Here is a 19,659-nt window from a genome sequence, read left to right on the forward strand (position 1 = left end):
GTCGTCTCTTTCGCCGTTCGTATGGAGAGAGTTAACTTTTCAGCTGATCTCACACGCTATACCAAGACTGACTAGTGTAACGGATGAAAAAATGCATTATCCTTAAAATATTCTTGAAGGTGTCCGAACAATGGAACAGTGAGCTGAACTGAAAAGACTTCCGCGTCAGCACTTTACGTCAGTGACACGACTGACTGTGACGTTCGAAAGATGAATAGTTTCAGCTTAAAGCATATCATGACAACACGACAATAAGTTACATCCAGAAAACTCATGATGATGAGATCTGTAACTGTGCGACGACGCTATTCTTCTGTCAATGTTTATGGACTTCAAATGCGATCAACACACTTATGTGAACATAAGCAATGTTTCGGAACCTACGATTTTCCAAATTATCAGCACATATCACAATGCCTATTCACTGCAAAATGTTGAGATCGATGGGCCATATGTGACACATACACACAGGCAGTGTGTGATCACCTCAGCAACACTGCTGTCACAACCGACAAATGCTCATGCTTGTCATAATATATATATATATATATATATATATATATATATATATATATATATATGAGAGAGAGAGAGAGAGAGAGAGAGAGAAGCAGCACTGACTTGTTGTGTACTCTGTGAATGGAGAGAGTTATCACTCTTTACTTTTTGTTTATTATTATTTTGTTCTTCTGGCCTCACTATTATTCATTTCGAGTCAGAAAACCATTGAGACAACTATGTGTTTGTTCTGTAGTGTTCGTATATTCTGTGTAGCTAATTCAGGATTGAAAAGGTTATGCAAGTCTTGAATAAAAACTAATTTGTGTTTGCACATTTTATTTTCTTCTGTCATTGCTGCTGTGTACATGTCAAATGATCAGTATAAGGACAAGCCCGGAGTTTCCTTTTTTAATTAATTTTGTGTGTGTGTGTATGTGTGTGTGTGTGTGTGTGTGTGTGTGTGTGTGTGTGTGTGTGTGTGTGCTAGCTGCCAATTGGTAGCATAAGCAGCATTGACTTGAAGATGCGCACCATGTGAATGGAGAGAGTTACCACTCTTTACTATCTGGTAATCATTATTTTGTTCATCTGCACACACACGCACACACACACACACACACACACACTCATACACACACACAAACACACACACACACACACACACACACATATATATATGCATGCACGCCCGCTGGACTAAATGAACCCTGAACTGACTGACTTCAGATTAGTTGCAAATGAAAGGGTTCAACACAATCTTTCTAATGAGTATAATTACAAGATGAAGTGTTGATTAGGAAAGATTAATTTTGTCATCTTAATTCAAGCAGCCTCGAATTGAACTCAGCTAACGGGTTCACAGCTGGAAATTGCTAATTGCGTTAACTCACTCAGTGCGGCCAGTCCTCTCTTCTCCTCTACACAGACCCCTCGAATGTCCAGTGGGTGTCTGAATGACCCAACCTTTAGCTTCCGTCGTCAGAATTGTGGTATTCTTTGTCAGCATTCACGTCTTCAGTATAAGAGCCTTCCGCTTGCGATATTTTGATGATGGTAATTGGGGTGAAACGCTGTTAACGTCGTCTCTTTCGCCGTTCGTATGGAAAGAGTTAAATCAGTTTAACGTGAGCATACAGTAATGATACAGACATAGAGAAGGAATTGCAACAATTCAAACAACATATGATACTTGCAGTTTTCTCTTTTTTGATCAGATGAAAGAGATGGGAATAATTACTTTACTGTTGGATGTTAGAAAACAGATGTCAAATCAGCTAGCTCGCCACCCAAACTGGTTGGTGTGAAGTGATGTTGCCCTGTGGCTTAAATAACTGATCATTTCAGTCAGCACATCATAGGCTAACTGTGGGGTTATGTTTTACCAACAAGTCATCACATGTTAAGAATGCCAGCAAAAGATTGGAGCAAAATCAAAATGAGATTCTAACTGATCTAAGTATGCATTAGCACAATAAAAGTAGTCTGGCAGTGAATGATACATGAATTTGGCTTCATGAATGTTTAGAGTATTTATCTAATATCTATTCAAAATGGGTTCAATTAAAAGTTGTGTCGAACCTGTAGTACTATGCGACTTACATCGGCACGTCGATTCTGAAATATGTCATCTGCAACAGTCAGGACTGGAGAAATTTGGGAAAGGTCTGGCGTTTTCATCTCGTGGTTGAGAGAGAGAGAGGGGGAGGGGGCCGGGGGGGGGGGGGGGGGGCGTCGGGGGAGTTGGGGGGGGGGGGGGGGGGGGAGGGAGAGAGAAGGAGGGAGGGGGAAGCTGAAGAGCAACACCATTGGACAAACCATCGCCCAATCCCATTTACTGACACAAACGAACACTGAGGATGCCATGCCTACCTTCACCATCCCCGACTTGGCACTGGACACAGCTTGCACTTACCTGAAGCTGTTGTTGTTTTGCTGGAACCAGGATGCCAGGGGCTGAGGTAAACACATTCTTGTTTCCGTGCCAGAGTTTTTTAACGGACACTGGGTCGCTCTGCACTCCAACAGAAATAAAATCGAATAGAATTAAACTTAATCGAAGGAAGGAATTTTTGTTTAATGTCCCGTCACACATATCGGTGATTGGAGAAAACTTAATCGAGCTAAACTAAACTAGATCCAATTATAGTGTAACTGTTAATGCTCTATGTCTCTCGGTTTCTCCCTCTATCTCTCTGTCCGTCTTTCTCGGTCTCTGCCTTTCACTGTCTCCGGCTCTGCCTCTATCTGTGTGTGTGTGTGTGTGTGTGTGTGTGTGTGTGTGTGTGTGTGTGTGTTTCGTTCCTTCTTTAGTTTAACGTCTTTTCACTGTAAGTGATATTGTGTGTGTGTGTGTGTGTGTGTGTGTGTGTGTGTGTGTGTGTGTTTCGTTCGTTCTTTAGTTTAACGTTTTTCACTGTAAGTGATATTGTCGGGGTGTGTGTGTGTGTGTGTGTGTGTGTGTGTGTGTGTGTGTGTGTGTGTGTGTGAGAGAGAGAGAGAGAGAGAGAGAGAGAGAGAGAGAGAGAGTGTGTGTGTGTGTGTGTGTGTGTTCTTTAGTTTAACGTCTTTTCACTGTAAGTGATATTAGACGAATGTGTGTGTGTGTGTGTGTGTGTGTGTGTGTGTGTGTGTGTGTGTGTGTGTGTGTTTCTCTGTCACTATCTGTTTTTCTACATTTCTCTCTGTGTATTTTCTTATTTCATTCTCTCTCTCTCTCTCTCTCTCTCTCTCTCTCTCTCCCTCCCTCCCTCCCTCTCTGTCCCTCTGTCTCACTGTAAACTATATGTAGCATTTATAGACTTTTGATTCCATAAATAGAAATCTTCTCTGGCCAGTTCTTCTACTACAAAATGATATACCAGGTAAACTATATGGGTGTATTAAAAGTATGTATGATGTAGTTAAAGCTAGAATCCTATGTGGTATGTTGTATGGCTCCGAAACCTGGGTCACCTACCGGCACCACATACGACTGCTTGATCGCTTCCACCAGCGCTGCCTTCGCACCATCCTCAGCATCCACTGGAGTGACTACATCACAAATGTCGAGGTCCTGGAGCAGGCAAAGACTATCAGCATCGAGGCAGTGCTGCTAAAGACCCAGCTACGTTGGGCAGGGCACGTGTCCAGGATGGAGGACCACCGCCTGCCCAAGATCGCGCTGTATGGCGAACTGTCCACTGGCCACCGTGACAGAGGAGCACCCAAGAAGAGATACAAAGACTCCTTGAAGAAAGCTCTCGGTGCCTGTCACATTGACCATCGCCAGTGGTCCGCAGTAGCCGCTGATCGAGAGACCTGGCGACGCACCATCCACCAAGCTGTCTCCTCCTTCGAAAACAACCGCAGGGCCAGCCTTGAGGACAAACGCAGAAGGAGGAAGAACCACGACGCTGCAGCCGCGAACCCAGACCAGACTTTCCCTTGCAACCGCTGCGGCCGACTCTGCTTTTCCCGCATTGGCCTTGTCAGCCATGAGCGTGCCTGCATCAGACGTGGACAACGCCCTTCCTAGATCTTCGTCAGCGAAGCCAGGCCATGATTATGTGGTGCCAAAGTGACAGATTATATAACATGCAGCCCAGTTCTTTTTTTCTTTATTTACAAACGAATCATGAAGAGAAGTAATTGATAATGGTAAGCATGGTGCTATATTTCCATTTGATGCTTTTGAATTTGTTTTTCTTTTGTTAGCGGATGATGTCATTTTGATTTCAGAAACAGTTATAGGCCTACAAACACAGTTAGATAATTTACAGCATGCAACAACATCTCTTCAATCAAAGGTAAATATGTCTAAAAGTAACATCAGGGTATATGGAGAGGTGGGTGTTTAAGTGTGAGAGAACGGTGGTTTTATGATGGTGCTGCATTGCCTGTTGTTAATGTATATGAGTATTTAGGGACAGTGCAATATGGATCTGAGTTATAGGGGCTAGATAATGCTGTTTTCATTGTAAATCAGTTCATTGTAAACTGTATGATTTAGATAGTAAGGGAAAGAAACACTGGGTAAGTAAGGTTCGTCTTTGTTAGTTTGAATATGGATTTGGCTTTGTGTGGATGGAACAGGGTGTTGGAAGTGTTAATGGTTTTTATATCTGTTTTTCGCCAAAGGCTAATCGATTGTAGATGGCACACTTTTTTAATAATCACATTCATACTAGTGAGAGATTTGATGTGTATAGAACTTTCTGTAGTGTTCATGATTTAAAACATTATTTACTGCTAGATATGGACTGGCACATGAAATCTATAACAATGACATTTAGATTAGGAATATCAGCATTGACAATGCATCGCTTAAGATACAAAACTTCTAGTGCGAATGATTTAGTCTGTCCTCTGTGTAATGAATCCCAAGAAAATTAATTATATTTTGTCTTTTGTTGCCCAGTGCTAACAAATATTCGTGAAATGTTTATAAACCAAAACACTACAAACATCCCTCTCTGTTTGAATTAAGTCTGTTAATGTCGTCAAGCTACAGTAACGACGTATGTGAGTTTTCCTTGTTTTTGTAAGAGGCTTTCAAACTTAGAGAAATAGCTACTTCATGAAATGAATATAATTATGTTTTGTTATCTGTATTTATGATTGTTTGCTTATGTTGTTTTATTGAGTTGCACAATGTTCATGTTAACCACTTCACTTGGGGCTTAGGCCTACATGTGAACAAACCATTCATTCATCCATTCGTTCTAAGATAAGATAAGATAAGATAAGATAAGATAAGAATAACTTTATTATCTCCAACTGGAGAAATTTGGTCAGGTGCATTATCACAACATTGACAAGTAAACAACATGGGGACCATAACTGTAAAAGTCAACAACAGCTTTTACAAATACTACGAAGATACAAATGTAAAAAATATCACATACATCGTTTCATACATATATCCACACACTGCAGGTAATAACTAGTATTCTTAATGTAAAAACAGAAAGAATTAAGAAACATTTTTTGAATATAATTATAAACATAGCCTACTATACTGCACATTGATTATAATAGACAGATAAGATAAGAATAAAGATGAATTGCGGAAAACCACAACCAGATAATCAGCACACACCCGCACACACCCCCACCCCCACCCCACCAACCCCACACACGCGGATAACTTGATTAAACAAGAGTAATAAACATATGTTCTCAAATAAAAGCATTTCACATGTTCGCTTTTAAAAACATTGCCTATCTCTATGTCTGTCTCTGTCTCCCTGTCTCTCTCTCTCTGCCTATCTCTATGTCTGTCTCTGTCTCCCTGTCTCTCTCTCTCTGTGCCTACCTCTATGTCTCTGTCTCCCTGTCTCTCTGTGCCTACCTCTGTGTCTGTGTCTGTCTGTCTGTCTCTCTCTTCCTATCTCTGTCTCCCTGTCTCTCTCTCTGTGCCTATCTCTATGTCTGTCTCTGTCTCCCTGTCTCTTTCTCACTCTGGTTTACGGAGAAACAGGGCGGCGTTAAAAATAATCTCAGTACATAAGAATTTATATTAAATCCGTCAGATTGATTGAGACATAAGTGGCACAGATACAGCTTTGTTGGATTCAGAACTAGAACCCTTGGCTAATAAAAAAACAAAAAAAATGGTTTGAAGCAACCAACCATGAAAGGTTTTCATTGTGTGCAGGGATAAACAGTATTGAGAACGAAAAACATTTAGTTTTTGATTGTTCAGCGTATGCAGACATTCGGAGTGGATAGAAAATACTTAGCGAACCAGTTGCATGAAGACGACATCTCGTTGACATACTGCTAACTGAGCCTAAGACACTGTCTTATCTTTCACCAATTTTGTTCCCGAAGCTAGGGATGTTCGTAAAAAGAATACATGTACTCTCTCTCTGTCTCTTTGCGCGCGCGCGTGTGTATGTGTGTGTGTGCGTGCGTGCGTGTGTGTGTGTGTGTGTGTGCGTGTGTGTGTGTGTGTGTGTGTGTGCGCGCGCTCGCGCGCGCGCGCGCGCGTGTGTGTGTGTGTGTGTTTATTTTTGATGCGGTGAACCAGTGTAGGATAAGGTGGAAAATTGTGATTTTGTTACTTGTTGAATGGTCGTCTTAAAAGCTTCCATTAATTATGTGAAGTGTGTGCCGACATGTGCGTTGGTGTGAATGCTTGCGGGTTTGTGATTGTTATGTGCGAGCAAGTGTGAGTGGTGATGAACATGCACTGGCTAAAAGTATATTGCTTGCTCTTGGAGACTTGTTTCAATTTCAGCCACTCAAGGTTTGGCAGATGTCCATGGACACCGTGTCCAAACATCTTGCCAAAAAGGTATCTTTGCTAATGAAATTTGTGCCAGCGTCAGTCTCAGTCTCTGTCTGTCCCTGTCTGTCTCTGTCTCTCTCACTCTCTTTCTGAGCTCTCTGTCTCTGTCTCTCTCTGCCTCTGTCTCTGTCTCTCTCTCTCTCTCGTTCTTGGCTTGTTGAATAAACAATTCTCACTCGTGTACGAAAATCTCCCCCCCCCCTCTCTCCCTTCCCCTTTATTTCTCATATTTATTCTTCCTTTCTCTATTTTTTGGTCTCTGTCTGTCGGTCTGTCTGTTTGTCGGTCTGTCTGTCTGTCGGTCTGTCTGTGTGTCCTTCACTTCCCCTCTCTCTCCTCCTCTCTACTCTCTCTCATGCCTTGATCAATAAACCACGTTCTCGGAAATTTGTGTTACCACTCACTCTCTCTCTGTTTTACTTTATCTTTCTCATTCTGTCTGTGTATCTGTCTGTTTCATTCAGTCACCTTCTTGAGGTCTTCCAATTTGCATACAAACAGAATCACAGTACCGAGACAGCCCTCTTACACATGTCTAACACATTATTGCTTTATGTGGACAAGAAAGTAGTCTCAGTTCTGTGTCTGCTCGATCTCTCGGCAGCTTTTGACACAACAGATGACGATTTCCTTCTCAACCGTCTTCACCACACTTTTGGAATCTCTGGTACAGCCCTCACCTGGTTCAAATCCCATCTTTCAAGTAGCACTCAAAGAGTGTTCATCTCAAGCTCTTATTGTGAATCCAGACCTCTTCCTGTTCGATATGGTGTTCCCCAAGGTTCACTTCTTGGTCATATACTATTTAGTCTGTGCACTGAGCCACTGTCCGACATCATCAGAGAACATCGATGTGAGTTTCACAAGTTTGCACCCAACTCACAAAACCTTATTCCTTTAATTCGTTTCCTATCCTTCACGAAAACATAGAGATTTGCATTGTTGCCGTGAAGGAATGAATGCTGAATAACAACCTTAGACTCAATGACGTCAAGACAGAAGCCATGCTTGTAGGCTCTAGGTCTGTGCTTAGTCATGTTTCGGACCATATCTTGACTGTGTACAATGCTCCTGTCAACTTTCAAAATTCTGTCAGAAACCTGAGTGCATATTTTGATTCAGCTCTGTCCATGTACGACCATGACAGTAATCAATGCAAAGCTACAAACTTCCAACTGAGAAAAATCCGTACCATTTGACCATATCTGACTGTTGAAGCAACCTGTCAGCTTATCTGTTCCTTGATTCTCAGTCACATTGACCACTGCAATTCACTACTCGCTAGTTTGCCCTTTGATCTGATATCACGCCTTCAGATGGTCTTGAACAATGATGTCAGAGTCGTTCTCAAAAAGTGAAAATAGATAAATAAATAAATAAATCATGCTACCCCTCTCTTGCGTGATCGTGATTGGTTGCCCATCCAGTACAGAATTCAGTACACATTTGGCATAATTATTGGCTGCCCATCCAGTACAGAATTCAGTACACATTTGGCATAATTATTGGCTGCCCATCCAGTACAGAATTCAGTACACATTTGGCATAATTATTGGCTGCCCATCCAGTACAGAATTCAGTACACATTTGGCATATTGGTTGCCCATCCAGTACAGAATTCAGTACACATTTGGCATATTGGTTGCCCATCCAGTACAGAATTCAGTACACATTTGGCATAATTATTGGCTGCCCATCCAGTACAGAATTCAGTACACATTTGGCATAATTATTGGCTGCCCATCCAGTACAGAATTCAGTACACATTTGGCATATTGGTTGCCCATCCAGTACAGAATTCAGTACACATTTGGCATATTGGCTGCCCATCCAGTACAGAATTCAGTACACATTTGGCATATTGGTTGCCCATCCAGTACAGAATTCAGTACCCATCTGGCATATTGGTTGCCCATCCAGTACAGAATTCAGTACACATTTGGCATAATTATTGGCTGCCCATCCAGTACAGAATTCAGTACACATTTGGCATAATTATTGGCTGCCAATCCAGTACAGAATTCAGTACACATTTGGCATAATTATTGGCTGCCCATCCAGTACAGAATTCAGTACCCATCTGGCATATTGGCTGCCCATCCAGTACAGATTTCAGTACACATTTGGCATAATTATTGGCTGCCCATCCAGTACAGATTTCAGTACACATTTGGCATAATTATTGGCTGCCCATCCAGTACAGAATTCAGTACACATTTGGCATATTGGTTGCCCATCCAGTACAGAATTCAGTACACATCTGGCATATTGGTTGCCCATCCAGTACAGAATTCAGTACCCATCTGGCATATTGGTTGCCCATCCAGTACAGAATTCAGTACACATTTGGCATAATTATTGGCTGCCCATCCAGTACAGAATTCAGTACACATTTGGCATATTGGTTGCCCATCCAGTACAGAATTCAGTACCCATCTGGCATATTGGTTGCCCATCCAGTACAGAATTCAGTACACATTTGGCATAATTATTGGCTGCCCATCCAGTACAGAATTCAGTACACATTTGGCATAATTATTGGCTGCCCATCCAGTACAGATTTCAGTACACATTTGGCATAATTATTGGCTGCCCATCCAGTACAGAATTCAGTACCCATCTGGCATATTGGCTGCCCATCCAGTACAGAATTCAGTACACATTTGGCATAATTATTGGCTGCCCATCCAGTACAGATTTCAGTACACATTTGGCATAATTATTGGCTGCCCATCCAGTACAGAATTCAGTACCCATCTGGCATATTGGCTGCCCATCCAGTACAGAATTCAGTACACATTTGGCATAATTATTGGCTGCCCATCCAGTACAGAATTCAGTACACATTTGGCATATTGGTTGCCCATCCAGTACAGAATTCAGTACACATTTGGCATATTGGTTGCCCATCCAGTACAGAATTCAGTACACATTTGGCATATTGGTTGCCCATCCAGTACAGAATTCAGTACCCATCTGGCATATTGGCTGCCCATCCAGTACAGAATTCAGTACACATTTGGCATATTGGCTGCCCATCCAGTACAGAATTCAGTACACATTTGGCATATTGACTTATCGTCATTTCAAAGAAAAGTTCCTTCGAGTCCCCAAATTCTCATCAAAGACTTAAATTTTGGTCAAAGGGCTTTTCAGTATCAAGCACCTTCTGTTCGGAATTCTCTTCCTCTGGATCTCTGGCACTCACCAACTCTGTCCTCTTTCAAAAGAAAACTGAAAACTCACATGGTCAAAATGGCCCTTGGATGTGACTAAGCATAGTTCTTTGTCTCCTCCCACCCTCTGCACTCCCCTTGTGTCCACATTGGAGTATTTCTGTGGTGTGTGTGCTTGTGGGTTGGTGTTTGCTGCGCGCGAGCGCATGTGTGTGTGTGTGTGTGTGTGTGTGTGTATTTTGTGCCTTTTTTCTGCGATTATTCATATCTGCAATTTGTAGTATTGTAATAGTGGATACAGATTTTGTTTTCCACTTCTATATCTACATATGCTCCTGTGCGATAATAATGCACTGTTGTATATATACTGCTTCGTGTGAAGCGCTGAGAGCTCCCCATGAGGAGTTTGTGCCATATAAGTACAGCATAGTAGTAGTAATAGTAGTAGTAGTAGTAGTTGTTGTTGTTGTTGTTGTTGTTGTAGTAGCGTCTTAACCAGTCTGCCAACATCCTCCTGTTCAGCACGATACTTGGCGCACTGAAAAAAGAACCGGTGGCAACTGAAGTGTTGTGCTCTGGCAAAATTCTGTAGAAGAAATTCGCTCTGATGATAAGCAAACAAGCATATGTATGCACTCAGGGTGTGGTTGACGTGTCGGGTAATGTCCGCCGTCAGACATCTGCGTTGCCGATGTGGTGTAGCGTATATGCATTTGATCGAACCCAGTGACACTTCCTTGAGAAACTGAAACCGAAACTGAATCTTGATCTGTCTGTCTGTCTGTCTGTCTGTCTGTCTGTGTCTTTCTCTGACTCTATGTCTCTATCTCTGTCACTCCCCCTCTCCCCCCCCCCCCCCCCCTCCCTCCCCCCTCTCTCTCAGACACACAAACACACACACACACACACACGCTTGTACTCTCTCACTCTCTTTCTCTCCCTCTTTGTCTGTCTGTCTGTCAGTCAGTGAATATATATGTCTTCCTGTCTCGGTCTATCTCTATGTCTGTCTGTCTCTGTCTGTCTGTCTGTCTGTCTCTCTTTGATTCTCTGTGTGTTTGTCTGTCTCTCGCTCTTTGACTCTGTGTGTGTGTGTGTGTGTGTGTGTGTGTGTGTGTGTGTGTGTGTGTCTGTCTGTCTGTCTGTCTCTCTCCATCTTTCTCTCTCCCCCTCCCCCCTCTCTCTCTCACTCCCCACGTCATTGCATGCTATACTCTCTTTCTCTCTCCCTCCTCCTCCCCCCCCTCTCTCTCTCCACGTCACTTCATGCTATACTCTCTTTCTTTCCATCCCCCCTCTCTCTCTCCACGTCATTGCATGCTATACTCTCTTTCTCTCCCCCCCTCTCTCTCTCCACGTCATTGCATGCTATCCTCTCTTTTTCTCTCCCTCCCCCCCCCTCTCTCACTAACCACGTCATTGCATGCTATACTCTCTTTCTCTCTCCCTCCTCCGACCCCCACCCCCTCACTCTCCTCGTCATTGCATGCTATACTCTCTTTCTCTCTCCCTCCCCCCCTCTCTCTCCACGTCACTGCATACTATACTCTCTTTCTCTCTCCCTCCCCCCCTCTCTCTCTACGTCACTGCACGCTATACTCTCCTTCTCTCTCTCCTCACGTCATTGCATGCTATACTCTCTTTCTCTCTCCCCCCTCTCCCTCCTCACGTCATTGCATGCTATACTCTCTTTCTCTCTCCCTCCCCCCCTCTCTCACTAACCACGTCATTGCATGCTATACTCTCTTTCTCTCTCCCTCCTCCGACCCCCCCCCCCCTCCTCTCACTCTCCTCGTCATTGCATGGTATACTCTCTTTCTCTCTCCCTCACCTCCTCTCTCTCTCTCTCTCCACGTCACTGCATACTATACTCTCTTTCTCTCTCCCTCCCCCCCTCTCTCTCTACGTCACTGCACGCTATACTCTCCTTCTCTCTCTCCTCACGTCATTGCATGCTATACTCTCTTTCTCTCTCCCCCCTCTCCCTCCTCACGTCATTGCATGCTATACTCTCTTTCTCTCTCCCTCCCCCCCTCTCTCACTAACCACGTCATTGCATACTATACTCTCTTTCTCTCTCCCTCCTCCGACCCCCCCCCCTCCTCTCACTCTCCTCGTCATTGCATGGTATACTCTCTTTCTCTCTCCCTCCCCCCTCTCTCTCTACGTCACTGCACGCTATACTCTCCTTCTCTCTCTCCCCTGTCTCTCCTCACGTCATTGCAAGCTATACTCTCTCTCCCTTCCCCCCTCTCTCTCCTCACGTCATTGCATGCTATGCGCTTTTTCTCTCTCTCTCCTTCCCCTCCTCTCTCTCCACGTCACTGCATACTATACTCTCTCCCTCCTCCTCTCCCCCCCCCCTCTCTCACTCTCCACGTCATTGCATACTATACTCTCTCTCTCTCCTTCCCCCCCTCTCTCTCCTCACGTCATTGCATGCTATACTCTCTTTCTCTCTCCCTCCTTCCCCTCCTCTCTCTCCAAGTCATTGCATACTATACTCTCCTTCTCTCTCCCTCCTCCCCCGTCTCTCTCCACGTCACTGCATACTATACTCTCTTTCTCTCTCCCTCCTCCTCACCCCCTCTCTCTCACTCTCCACGTCACTGCATGCTATACTCTCTCTCTCCCTCCCCCCCCCCTCTCTCTCTACGTCACTGCACGCTATACTCTCCTTCTCTCTCCCCCCCTCTCCTCCTCACGTCATTGCATGCTTTCCTCTCTTTCTCTCTCCCTCAACCCCTCTCTCACTCTCCACGTCATTGCATACTATACTCTCTTTCTCTCTCCCTCCTCCCCCCCTTTCTCTCTACGTCACTGCACGCTATACTCTCCTTCTCTCTCCGACCTCTCTCTCCACACGTCATTGCAAGCTATACTCTCTTTCTCTCTCCCCCTATCTCTCCTCACGTCATTGCATGCTATGCGCTTTTTCTCTCTCCCTCCTTCCCCTCCTCTCTCTCCACGTCACTGCATACTATACTCTCTCCCTCCTCCTCTCCCCCCCCCTTCTCTCACTCTCCACGTCATTGCATACTATACTCTCTCTCTCCCTCCCCCCTCTCTCTCCTCACGTCATTGCATGCTATACTCTCTTTCTCTCTCCCTCCTTCCCCTCCTCTCTCTCCAAGTCATTGGATACTATACTCCCCTTCTCTCTCCCTCCTCCCCCGTCTGTCTCCACGTCATTGCATACTATACTCTCTTTCTCTCTCCCTCCTCCTCACCCCCCCCCTCTCTCTCTACGTCACTGCACGCTATACTCTCCTTCTCTCTCCCCCCCTCTCTCCTCACGTCATTGCATGCTTTCCTCTCTTTCTCTCTCCCTCAACCCCTCTCTCACTCTCCACGTCATTGCATACTATACTCTCTTTCTCTCTCCCTCCTCCTCCCCTCTCTCTCTACGTCACTGCACGCTATACTCTCCTTCTCTCTCCGACCTCTCTCTCCACACGTCATTGCAAGCTATACTCTCTTTCTCTCTCCCCCTATCTCTCCTCACGTCATTGCATGCTATGCGCTTTTTCTCTCTCCCTCCTTCCCCTCCTCTCTCTCCACGTCACTGCATACTATACTCTCTCCCTCCTCCTCCCCCCCCCTCTCTCTCTCCACGTCACTGCATACTATACTCTCTCCCTCCTCCTCCCCCCCCCTCTCTCTCTCCACGTCACTGCATACTATACTCTCTCCCTCCTCCTCCCCCCCCTCTCTCTCTCCACGTCACTGCATACTATACTCTCTCCCTCCTCCTCCCCCCCCTCTCTCCACGTCACTGCATACTATACTCTCTCCCTCCTCCTCTCCACCCCTCTCTCTCCTCACGTCATTGCATACTATACTCTCTCCCTCCTCCTCCCCCCCCCCTCTCTCTCCACGTCACTGCATACTATACTCTCTCCCTCCTCCTCTCCACCCCTCTCTCTCCTCACGTCATTGCATACTATACTCTCTCCCTCCTCCTCTCCCACCCCCCTCTCTCACTCTCCACGTCATTGCATACTATACTCTCTTTCTCTCTCCCTCCCCCCCTCTCTCTCTACGTCACTGCACGCTATACTCTCCTTCTCTCTCCCCCCCTCTCTCCTCACGTCATTGCATGCTTTCCTCTCTTTCTCTCTCCCTCAACCCCCCTCTCACTCTCCACGACACTGCATGCTATACTCTCTTTCTCTCTCCCTTCTTCCCCCCCCTCTCTCACTACGTCACTGCATAATATACTCTCCTTCTCTCTTCCCCCTCTCTCTCCACGTCACTTCATGCTATACTCTCTTTCTCTCCCCCCTCTCTCTCCAAGTCATTGCATGCTATACTCTCTTTCTCCCCCCCCCTCTCTCTTCTCACGTCATTGCATGCTATACTCTCTTTCTCTCTCCCTCCTTCCCCTCCTCTCTCTCCAAGTCATTGCATACTATACTCTCCTTCTCTCTCCCTCGTCCTCTCCCCCCCTCTCTCTCCACGTCACTGCATACTATACTCTCTCCCTCCTCCTCTCCCCCCCCCTCTCTCACTCTCCACGTCACTGCATACTATACTCTCTCCCTCCTCCTCTCCCCCCCCCCTCTCTCACTCTCCAAGTCATTGCATACTATACTCCCCTTCTCTCTCCCTCCTCCCCCGTCTGTCTCCACGTCACTGCATACTATACTCTCTCCCTCCTCCTCTCCCCCCCCCCCTCTCTCCCTCTCCACGTCATTGCATGCTATACTCTCTTTCTCTCTCCCTCCTCCTCACCCCCTCTCTCTCACTCTCCACGTCATTGCATGCTATACTCTCTTTCTCTCTCCCTCCCCCCATCTCTCTCACTCTCCACGTCATTGCATGCTATACTCTCTTTTTTTCTCTCCCTTCTTCCCCCCTCTCTCTCTACGTCACTGCATACTATACTCTCCTTCTCTCTTCCCCCTCTCTCTCCACGTCACTTCATGCTATACTCTCTTTCTCTCCCGCCCCACCCCCTCTCTGTCTCCACGTCATTGCATGCTATACTCTCTTTCTCTCTCCCTCCTCCTCTCCCCCCCCCCTCTCTCTCTCTCTCTCTCCACGTCATTGCATGCTATACTCTCTTTCTGTCGCACTCTGTCTCTTTTACTCTCACACGATCTCTCTCTGTCTGCGTACGCACCCCCCCCCCCCACCCCAACCCCCCCGAATTCCCCCCTCACCCCCCACTCCCTCCTATCTTTCTCTCCCAGTCTTTCTCACATTTATTCTGTCTTTTTCTGCTTCTCTTCGTCTGCCTCACTCACCCTTTCTCCAACTCTGCCTTTCTCTCTCTCATTCTCCTTCCCCTCCCCCCCCCACCTCCCTCCCTCTCTCTCCCCCCCCCTCTCTCTCTCTCTCCCTCTCTCTCTCTCCCTCCCTCTCTCTCTCTCTCTCTCCCTATCTCTCCTCTCTCTCTCTCTCTCTCTCTCCCTCTCTCTCCCTCCCTCTCTCCCTCTTTCTCACACTCTCTCTCCCTCTCTCTCTCTCTCTCCCTCACTCTCTCCCTCTCTCCCTCCCTCTCCGTCCATGTCTCTCTCTCCCTTCTTCCCCCCTCTCTCTCTACGTCACTGCATACTATACTCTCCTTCTCTCTTCCCCCTCTCTCTCCACGTCACTTCATGCTATACTCTCTTTCTCTCCCGCCCCACCCCCTCTCTGTCTCCACGTCATTGCATGCTATACTCTCTTTCTCTCTCCCTCCTCCTCTCCCCCCCCCCCCCCCCCCCCCCCCCCCCTCCCCCTCAAAGAGAGCATAGTATGAAGAGAGAGAATTACTGCCATATGTTCTGAAAGTGTTATCTGGACTTCTCTCCCTTTATATACTTTAAACATTTTTCGCTGATTGTTAACCTCAACACACACGCACACGCACACACGCACGCAAACACACACACACACACACACACACACACACACACATACACACACGCACGCACACACAAACACACACATACACACACACACACACACGCACGCACACACACACACAACAAAAATCAAACCATCTAATCACAACTATACAGCAGTATGATCATCAATCAAATGTGATCTCTAGAAAAAATACAAAACAGTATCCTAAAACCAAGTGATTTATTCACCTGCGATGACTGTCAAAAAACACTCGCCAACTATGTATTTCAGTGCATGCGTATAAGATGACCGTTTATTTCTTTGTTCCCTTTGTTCTTTGTTGTGTCTATTAATCCTTCGGGATTTTATGACAATAAATGAAGTCAAGTCAAGTCAAGTCAAGTCAAGTCACACACACACACACACACACACACACACACACACACACACACACACACACACTGACAGATAGACGGGCCGAGAGAGAGAGAGAGAGAGAGAGAGAGAGAGAGGACGGTGGGGTGGACAGAGACTTTGGCACTTTGACTGACATTTTATTGTCATTACCTGCAAGAGTCTGTTGTCAAGGGGGTGTCGGATTGTTTGTTTAACAAGAAAAGCACAGCAGTATCACGACTTTACTTCTGAATATCACACCTTGATACAATATTTCAAAGTACCTCAAAAGAAAACAAAATATACAAACACCCAAACAAACAAAAAAAAACATTGAAAGGAAATAATAATTATAGTCAAAATCGACCACCCATACTACTACTACTATTACTGATGATAATAGCAACAACAATAGTAATGATGATAATGATAAAATTGATACGAAAATGAAGAAAAAAGCGGAAGGATTTTATAGCACTCTGTCAAAAAACAAACAAACAAAAAACAAGACAACAACAACAACAAAAAAACAAAACAACAACAACAAAAGTAATGGTGCTTTACAAAACACGATATTATACATAACAGTTAACACATTACACCGATAGTAGATACACACACCAAAATATACCTAGCTAACTATACACACACATAAACACGATGCATACATATATATACGCATATATTCAAACACACACACACACACACACACACACACACACACACACACACACACATATATATATATATATATATATATACCCGTCCTCCACACCCCTACACCCTCCGATTTCTCAGATACATGCATATGTGTACACATACACACATAGTGAGTCATACCGTATGTATATGAATATATACTGTTCAGATGGACAAGCCGTAAGGAAACATGTTTCTGACAGAAAAGCTGATTTTCTGGGGCCATGGAGTGAGTATGTCTGGTGTTGTCAGGGAACCTGTTCCACGTCTTTAAGGCTTGCAAAGAAAAAGTTCTTTGTCTGTAGCTCTTAATTCCGACGTGAGGTAGCCTGAACAGTCAAGGTTCTTTGTTTGTAGCTCTTAATTCCGACGTGAGGTATCCTGAAAAGTCAAGGTTCTCTGTCTGTAACTCGTAATTCCGAGGTGAGGTATCCTGAAAAGTCCAGTACCAAAAGTGGAGCGAAGCCGACGATACGAAATAAAGATACGGAAGAATTTCGAAAGATACCCTGATCCAGACCCAATCTGTGCAGACAAAGTCCGAGTGATTAGCTTGTAGTCGTTCGGAAACAGTCAGTGGAGAGACTGAAAGAGAGGAGAAACGTAGTTAGAATTAGAATGTCTGCACTTCAATCTGGCAGTGTTATTCTGAATTCGTTGGTCTGTCTTACAGATATTTGACCAAAAGGGAATGACAGTAATCCATTCCGAGAAAACAAAAACGCACAGGATTGTTTGTTTTGCATCAACAGAGAGAGAGGCGTGACTGACAGAAAATGATCCTACACAATCCCAGATCGGCGACTTTACAGATGTTTGAAATATGCCGTTGGTATGGAAGAGACTGGTCACCATTTACACTGAGACTGTGAACAGACGAAGAAAAGGAAAAAAGGCGAATTATTAATCAAACAAAGTCAGGAAGAGAAGGATGTAGAAGATTTTTTTTTTTTTTTTGTCAATCATTATCATTCTTTCCTTCTTTTTTCTCTTTTTCTTTTCTTTTTTTCTTATCATATTCTTACATGCTTTTTAGTCGTATCATCATCTAGCTGCAGTTCGTGGAGTCATCCAGTCCTTTAAGTCTGCATTGCACTCCCCTGTCAGAGACACAAGTGCATTAGTTCCAGCTGTAAAGACCAAGTGATCAAGTTGAGTGTCGTCAGCAAAGCTCTCGTGCGACATCGCACGATGACCGACGACATCCAATAGGAGCCGCATACAGCACGAAAAAAAAAAAAGAAAAAAAGAAAAGAAAAAGGACTGGACCCAGGACGGAGCCCTGTGGAACACCATATGTCATGGCAGACACACCAGAGTATCTACCATTCACATGCTTTCTGTGTACGTTGTGTCAGGTAAGATGTCATCCATCCCAGTACCGTGCCACGAATACCAAAAGGAAGTTCTCAGTCTGTTCAAGAAGACAGAGTGGTCAATGGTGTCAAAGGGTGCCGACAAGTCTAAAAGAACGGGAACAGATATTAAATCATCACCAGATCCCGGAAACAAATCGTTGACTATTCTGGGAATAGCAGTTTCGCGACCTGCCCACATCCATAAGATGAGAATAAAGTGGACGATTTGTATAATCATTTTCTACAAATTTTGATTAAGATAACCAATGTGAGTCAGACCGATAATTTTTCAATTACAATTCAAAGACGGCTTCTCGATGGGTGGACGTACAGCAACTGATTTGAAACTTTCAGGAAAGCAACAAGACAGGAAGGAAGGAAGAATTTATGACAAGGTAATATGTGGCGCTGTACATCATTACATTCAACAAACAAAGAGAACGGGGCAGGGTCAAGCTCACAGGATATTGGGCAATGGCTCAGACACATTTCCTTCACAAAACTCCTCTCTGGCCAGATGGGCAACAATGCGATGAATGACCACTGTACTCGTTCCTTTGACAGGTGAAAAATAGGGAACAACAGTCACGCTTCTCACGAATGCATGATATTTTGCCAGTGAAAAAGTGTGAAAATCTCCGAGGGAGTTAATGCACAGAAAACAGTGTAGGGAGAGGAATGCTTCTTTTCCGAGCAGCTTATTTGTTACACTGAACAAATTGTCTGACTCGCAGTGCTCACAAGGATTTTCCCACGAGTAAAGCATCGACTGTGCATTATGAAAATCCCAACTGACAGTCAAACCAGTGGCACGTCAGTGCCTCTCAGCAATTCTCCTCTCCCGCTTGGCCTCCAACAGCTCTGGTCCCACGGTGTTATACCAAGGCGACGGGGGACGATTGGAGATCAGGCGCCGAGTCGACGGGGCGTGCCGTGCCTGTCGAGTACAGCGCGAAGGACAGTGGACTGCTGATTGGTGGTCGGCTGAGATAGGAGATGGGTCAGAAGGTCTGTCTTAAAGGCATCTAAGCCAATTGATTTTGTCGTTTCATTCTACATTTCAGATGCTTATCTGTAATGAGCTTTTAAGTCAATGCGTGTGATGGAAGCTTCTGCACGAGGTAAATCACATATTCACAAAGCAGATATTTCTTAATGGCAAACTTCTTCTTCTTCTTCGTTCGTGGGCTGCAACTCCCACGTTCACTCGCATGTACACGAGTGGGCTTTTACGTGCATGACCGTTTTTACCCCGCCATGTAGGCAGCCATACTCCGCTTTCGGGGGTGTGCATGCTGGGTATGTTCTTGTTTCCATAACCCACCGAACGCTGACATGGATTACAGGATCTTTAACGTGCGTACTTGATCTTCTGCATGCGTTTACACACGAAGGGGGTTCAAGCACTAGCAGGTCTGCACAT

This window comes from Babylonia areolata, chromosome 14 (assembly GCF_041734735.1).
Source record: "Babylonia areolata isolate BAREFJ2019XMU chromosome 14, ASM4173473v1, whole genome shotgun sequence".
Classification (NCBI taxonomy): domain Eukaryota; kingdom Metazoa; phylum Mollusca; class Gastropoda; order Neogastropoda; family Buccinidae; genus Babylonia; species Babylonia areolata.